The 7,674-nt window shown below is 39.0% G+C and overlaps 1 pseudogene; it reads right to left on the bottom strand.

Moving 5' to 3' along the window:
- Positions 1 to 866: 866 nt before the first annotated feature.
- On the bottom strand, positions 867 to 5,322 carry LOC121221145 (uncharacterized; annotated as a pseudogene).
- Between the last annotated feature and the right edge of the window lie 2,352 nt (positions 5,323 to 7,674).

The following is a 7,674-nucleotide window of genomic DNA, read 5'->3' as shown; positions in this document are numbered from 1 at the left end:
TAAGTAAACATTGAACTAATTTTGAGCTAAGATCCATGAATGGTCTTGAATCAAGGTTCGGCTGAATATAGACCAAGGAAGAGCTTCAACGAACTTGGAAAATTGGCAGCAGCTACATTCGGCCAATGGAGTTTAATAAGGTCAATAATGAAGCAACTCTTGCTGAAAAATTACCATCATTAATTAGCAACTTGAACAGTCATTTGGAAGTGTGAATGGACGGTTTTGAATGACCATAAGGTGTGAACATCATGAACCGAATAGCCACAATGTACCCAGCAATGTGAAGGAAATAAATGGCAGCTTTGGAGAATGGAAAATCATCTCTTTTGGCCGAATGGTCACTTAGAGAACTTCAACAATCAGCACACCATCTTTAATATAGTCCATGCATGTATCATTTGGTGCATTGAACCCAACATGCATGCATCTTCACATCCATTGAATCTTCATGCATGAATCTGCCCAATGAATCTTCAAATTCGGCTGTACCTAAAAACACACATGAACTTAATTAATTTCAATCAAATTAAGCTGAACTAAGTAAATACATAATGTGAACATCCTAATTTAACATTGAAACAACTTAAATATTAATAAAGCATGACACAAATTCGGTTGAACAGATTTAAGACATGTAATAATTTAGACAAACTAAACGAAATCAAGACATCTTTAATGTAACTAAATTAAGACATATTAAACACTTATATTAAATAAAAACATATTAATAAGCTGTAATAAGACTTAATTAAATGCTTATTTAAATGGTTTAAAATCCAACAGCAATTTAATTAGCTAGAACGAATTTCAACTTCAAAGAAGTTGAAAATATTCAGCTCGTCTTTAAGCTCTTTGCTTTCATTTTCCTCAATCCGTTCCACCAATGCTAAAATAGCAACTTTAAATCGTTTAGCTCTAGCTCGCGTTATTGGACCAATGGGCAGCTTAATAGCTTCTTGTTCGTTCTCCATTTGGTTCGTAGGCAAGCTCACATCATTCCCCTCCTCTTCAGAACGATTTGTCCTCAAATCGGAATCTGCATCAAACGGAGACAAATCAGAAACGTTAAAAGTCGCGCTAACATTATATTCACCAGGCAAGTCCAATTTATAAGAATTGTCATTAATTCGTTCAAGGACTTGAAATGGTCCATCCCCTCTCGGAAGTAGTTTAGATCGTTGTTGCATAGGAAATCTTTCCTTGCGCATATGCAACCACACCCAATCTCCCGGCTCGAACACAACTCGTTTACGACCTTTGTTAGCATGTTGTTCATAGTTCTTGGTCCTTGCCTCAATGTTTTCTCGAACTCGTTGGTGCAATTGCTTGACGAAATCAGCTTTACGCTTTCCATCTACATGCACAAATTGGTTAGAAGGCAATGGCATTAAATCAAATGGTGTTAACGGATTGAAACCATAAACGATTTCAAAAGGAGAAAATTTGGTAGCTGAGTGAATAGCTCGATTATACGCAAACTCCACATGTGGTAAACATTCTTCCCAAGCCTTCAAATTTTTCCGGATGATAGCTCGAAGCAATGTAGACAAAATCCGATTGACCACTTCGGTTTGGCCGTCCGTTTGCGGATGGCAAGTGGTTGAAAACAGCAACTTCGTTCCAAGGCGCCCCCATAGTGTCCTCCAAAAATGGCTAAGAAACTTCGCGACTCGGTCGGACACAATCGTCCTAGGCATCCATGCAACCTGACCACTTCTTTGAAAAATAAATTAGCAATATTCACGGCATCATCAGTTTTATGACATGCTATAAAATGAGCCATTTTTGAGAACCTATCTACAACCACAAATATTGAATCTCGGCCATTTTTACTCCTCGGTAAACCTAGCACAAAATCCATTGAGATATCAGACCAAGGGGTTTCGGGAATAGGCAATGGCTTATACAAACCATGGGGCTTAATTCGTGACTTAGCCCGTTTGCATGCAATGCATCGATTACAAAACCGTTCGACATCTCGTCGCATCTTAGGCCAAAAGAAATGTTCGTTGAGCATGGCTAACGTCTTTGCAACTCCGAAGTGCCCCATTAATCCTCCACTATGAGATTCTTCGATCAACACTTCTCGTACGGAACCTTGGGGTATACAAAGCTTTCCTTCTCGGAACAAGTACCCATCATGTCGATAGTACTTCTCGTAAGCTCCCTTTGCGCATAACCTAAAGAATTCACTAAAGTCAGCATCGTTGACATATAAATCTTTAAGAAATACAAACCCCATTAACTTAGCATCCAAAATATTTAACAACGCATACCTTCGAGATAGTGCATCAGCCACTACGTTTTCCTTACCTTTTTTATATTTAATAACATATGGAAAAGATTCGAGAAATTCTACCCACTTAGCATGCCGCTTATTCAACTTGTGTTGACCCTTTAAGTACTTCAAGGATTCGTGATCGGTATGTATGAATAACATATGGAAAAGATTCGAGAAATTCTACCCACTTAGCATGCCGCTTATTCAACTTGTGTTGACCCTTTAAGTACTTCAAGGATTCGTGATCGGTATGTATGACGAATTCTTTGGGCCAAAGATAGTGTTGCCACGTCTCTAAGGCTCGAATCAACGAATAGAGCTCCTTGTCATAAGTCGGATAGTTTAAGACGGCACCATTGAGTTTCTCGCTAAAATAGGCAATAGGCCGTCCATCTTGCATCAACACGGCTCCAATGCCTAAACCTGAGGCATCACATTCTAACTCGAAGGTTTTATCAAAATTAGGCAAAGCTAATAACGGTGCATGAGTTAGACAATCTTTAATTTTCAAAAAGGATTTTTCTTGTTCCTCTCCCCAAACGAAGTTGGAATTCTTACGAATAACTCCAGTCAAGGGTGCGGCTAAGGTGCTGAAGTTTGGCACAAATCGACGGTAAAAACTTGCTAATCCATGGAAACTTCGGACTTGGGAGACATTCGTCGGATGGGGCCATTCTTGGATCGCCTTGACCTTCTCTTGATCGACTTCAAGGCCCTCCGAACTAACAACGAAACCTAAAAACACAACCTTGTTAGTGCAAAATTCACATTTCTTTAAATTAGCATACAAAGTTTCTTTCCTCAATACTTCCAAAACAGCCTTCAAATGTAAAACATGATCATCTAAATTTTTACTATAAACTAATATATCATCGAAGTATACGATGCAAAATCTACCAATAAAAGGTCTTAGAACGTGATTCATAAGCCTCATGAACGTGCTTGGGGCGTTCGTTAAGCCAAATGGCATAACGAGCCATTCGTAAAGCCCATGCTTCGTTTTAAACCAGTCTTCCATTCATCACCCTCACGCATCCGTATTTGGTGATAACCACTCTTAAGATCAATTTTTGAAAACAGACTTGCGCCACTTAGCTCGTCAAGCATATCATCCAATCGTGGTATAGGATGACGATACTTGATAGTTATCTTGTTTATAGCACGGCAGTCCACGCACATCCTCCACGTTCCATCCTTTTTCGGGACAAGCAAAACAGGCACGGTGCATGGACTAAGGCTTTCGCGCACATAGCCCTTTTCAAGGAGTTCATTTACTTGCTTTTGTAATTCTTTCGTCTCTTCAGGATTGCTCCGGTAAGCAGGTCGGTTTGGAATCGCGGCTCCCGGCACAAGATATATTTGGTGTTTGATTCCACGAATAGGTGGTAACCCACTCGGGATTTCTTCCGGGAATACGTCTCGAAATTCCTGCAACACAGACAAAATAGAAGAGGGCAACTCATCATCAAATTCGTTAGTGCCAAGCAAGCTCTCCTTGTACAAAAGAACCAATAATGGTTGTTTCAATAACATCGATTTTCGAACTTCTCTCTCTTTTACCAACAAATTCTTTTTTTCATTTTCATCACTCGTTTCTTTTTCTTTTGAATCACTCTCTCTTTTTTATCACTCATCTTTTTGTTTTTCTTCTTTTCTTCACTCTTTTCTTTATTCTTTTCATTTTTTTGCTCTCTCTCGATTTCTTTTGATTTTTCAATCGAACTCCTCATTTTGAGTTGATCTTCATACACTTGTTTTGGTGATAATGGAGCTAACGTCACCATTCGTCCCATGTGTTTGAAAGAGTATCGGTTTGTATATCCGTCATGAATCGCTCGCTTGTCGAATTGCCAAGGCCGCCCCAAAAGAAGATGCCCCGCATGCATTGGTACGACGTCACACATAACTTCATCTTGATACTTCCCAATTGTAAACGAAATCAACACTTGCTTCGTTACCTTCAATTCTCCACCATCGTTAAGCCATTGGAGTTTATACGGATGGGGATGTTTAATGGTGGCCAATCCGAGTTTCTCCACCATCATTGAACTTGCCACATTTGTACAACTTCCCCCATCAATTATAACGCAACAAATCTTACCTTGCACTTGACATTGCGTATGAAAAATGTTTTCGCGTTGTTGATCGTTTCGGCACCTTGCAAAGTAAGGCTTCTCTTCACCACCAATATTTCTCCATTTTCGGCTTGTTCAACATCTTCTTCTTCTTCGGTTTGTTCAATGGCCTCCTTCTCTTGTTCACTTTCAGATTCAATCTCGCCATCGTCTCGAACAAACATCACATTCCGATTTGGACATTGGCTCGCGATGTGGCCCTTCCAAGGCATTTGAAACATTTTATGTCTCGAGATCGACTTGGTTGGGCTTCCATCTTTCCTTTACTCGTTTCGGCAATCGGTTTGTTGAACTTGGTGGCACCACTTACTTCTTTGTTTCGGCTTGGTATGTCACGTTTGTTGGTCCCTTGCCCCCACCTAGGCATAGAAGAAGTGTTAGAGAAAGTTCGTGACGTACCTTTTCTTTTTAGTTGTTTTTCGACCTTTATGGCCATATGGACCATATCAATAACCTCAACATAGTGGTGTAGTTCGACGATATTTGCGATATCTCGGTTAAGGCCGGCGAGAAATCGAGCCATGGTGGCTTCTCGATCTTCCTCCACATCGGCGCGGATCATGGCCACTTCCATTTCTTTGTAATAATCCTCCACGCTTCGTTGGCCTTGAGTTAAGCTTTGGAGCTTTTGATACAACTCCCGGTGATAGTAAGCAGGAATAAAACGCTTTCTCATTATTGCTTTCATTTCCGCCCATGTAGACACGGGACGTTCTCCATTGCGTCTTCGGCTCAACGTGAGTTGATCCCACCATATTATGGCATAGTCGGAGAATTCTATAGCAGCTAACTTCACCTTTTTGCTTTCCGAGTAATTGTGGCACTCGAAAACTAATTCCACCTTCTTCTCCCATTCAAGATAGGCCTCGGGATCCGATCTCCTTGAAAAGCAGGAATCGCCATTTTAATATTCTTTAAATCATCATCGGGCCTCTCTCGATCTCTTTGTTCTCGTGCTCGATGACCTCGTCTCCTTACACTTTGTCGTGAACCTCGATCACTTTCATCGTCACTTTGTTCATATAGATCATTTGCATGTTGCCATGGACGTTCTCGCTCTCTTCTCGGAATAGGAGGGGTGTTCGCACGTTGGCTTTGTTCCTCCATTTGTTCCATTCGTTCATTGAGAGAATCGAATTGAGGTTGGAACAGACGAGAGATTCTCGTACGATTGCTTGGACTTGGAGATCGGGCACTCCACCTCCGGGAACGTTTCTCCTCGGTTGAAGGTTTACTCCTCCACCAGCAGCATTCGAAGCTCCTCCACTTGTTGCTCGATGATCCGGACTCCTAGACATGTTTAAAATAAGAACAAAATATTTCCTCACCACAAAAACCTCACAAATTCACTCACAAGAAAAAAAATTCACTCCTCTCGTGTTTCACTCTATTTTCGGCTTTTATCTTGATGTACTCTCTTACCTTTTACCTCTCAAATCCAACTCTCGATATTCTAAAAAGCTACCTTAGACTTATCCCACTTGTGGGTCGGCTTCAAAGGCTAAACAAAGGAAAAATCGTATGGTTTAGGGTAGGCTCGAAAGAAAGAAAGGTTTAAAGATGTGGCATATAAAATGAATTCACGAATTGAAATTTTTTTTAATAGTGTGAAATTTCACTCAAAGGGGTATAAAAGGGTGTATAATATGATTTCGGAAAAATTTTTGTTGAAGTGTTTCCAGACTCTTTTTTTTTACGGATATTTCACGTTCTTTCGTACGCACCTAGACCGTATGCAATTTTTTTTTGCAATTTTTTTTCCTTCTTTTTTTTTCAGATTTTTTTTTTCGAAACTTTTTTTAACTTTTTTTTTTCGAAGCTACGATTTACGTACCTAATTTTGCTAGCTCTGATACCAACTGATACGAGCTCGTTTCGGATGTAAAGACGAGTCGTAATCTTTCCCGATCGAAATTAGGTAGTGTCGGAATTGAATCAAATTCAAGTCTTGGTGTTTGAAGTTGGATGGCTTTAGGAACAAAGGAGTTTGATGGGTTGTTGTTTGCTGGGTAATTCGATGAAACAAGATCGAACCCTTATTATCAAATAAGGACCCGGGCTTAAGGTTTCAAAGAAAGAAATGGAAATAGGATAAAAACCGAGACCCTCTATTTAGCAAAATAGTAACCTACGGTATGAAGAACGCCATACCAATGGGTGATAAGTTCGAGCAAAGTCAGATTGACGCCACTCGTTGAAGATAAGTCAATTTGAGCTTTGGAGAATAAAGAGAGTGAATTTCTCACTAAATTATATTCATTCAGAAATTTGGCAAAAGTCCTTTTATAAGAAATTCAAGAACTATTTATAGCTTAAGTGACTAGTAGCCGAATAGTCAAGTTCAATACTTAAAAACTAAGTAAACATTGAACTAATTTGAGCTAAGATCCATGAATGGTCTTGAATCAAGGTTCGGCTGAATATAGACCAAGGAAGAGCTTCAACGAACTTGGAAAATTGGCAGCAGCTACATTCGGCCAATGGAGTTTAATAAGGTCAATAATGAAGCAACTCTTGCTGAAAAATTACCATCATTAATTAGCAACTTGAACAGTCATTTGGAAGTGTGAATGGACGGTTTTGAATGACCATAAGGTGTGAACATCATGAACCGAATAGCCACAATGTACCCAGCAATGTGAAGGAAATAAATGGCAGCTTTGGAGAATGGAAAATCATCTCTTTTGGCCGAATGGTCACTTAGAGAACTTCAAAATCAGCACCCATCTTAATATAGTCCATGCATTATCATTTGGCATTGAACCCAACATGCATGCATCTTCACATCCATTGAATCTTCATGCATGAATCTGCCCAATGAATCTTCAAATTCGGCTGTACCTAAAAACACACATGAACTTAATTAATTTCAATCAAATAAGCTGAACTAAGTAAATACATAATGTGAACATCCTAATTTAACATTGAAACAACTTAAATATTAATAAAGCATGACACAAATTCGGTTTGAACAGATTTAAGACATGTAATAATTAGACAAACAAACGAAATCAAGACATCTTTAATGTAACTAAATTAAGACATATTAAACACTTATATAATAAAAACATATTATAAGCTGTAATAGACTTAATTAAATGCTTATTTAAATGGTTTAAAATCCAGCAGCAATTTAATTAGCTAGAACGAATTTCAACTTCAAAGAAGTGAAAATATTCAGCTCGTCTTTAAGCTCTTTGCTTTCATTTTCCTCAACGTTCCACCAATGCTAAAATAGCAACTTTAAATCGCTCT

This window comes from Gossypium hirsutum, chromosome D09, assembly GCF_007990345.1.
Source record: "Gossypium hirsutum isolate 1008001.06 chromosome D09, Gossypium_hirsutum_v2.1, whole genome shotgun sequence".
Classification (NCBI taxonomy): Eukaryota; Viridiplantae; Streptophyta; class Magnoliopsida; order Malvales; family Malvaceae; genus Gossypium; species Gossypium hirsutum.
This window is presented reverse-complemented; position numbering and strand designations above follow the sequence as displayed.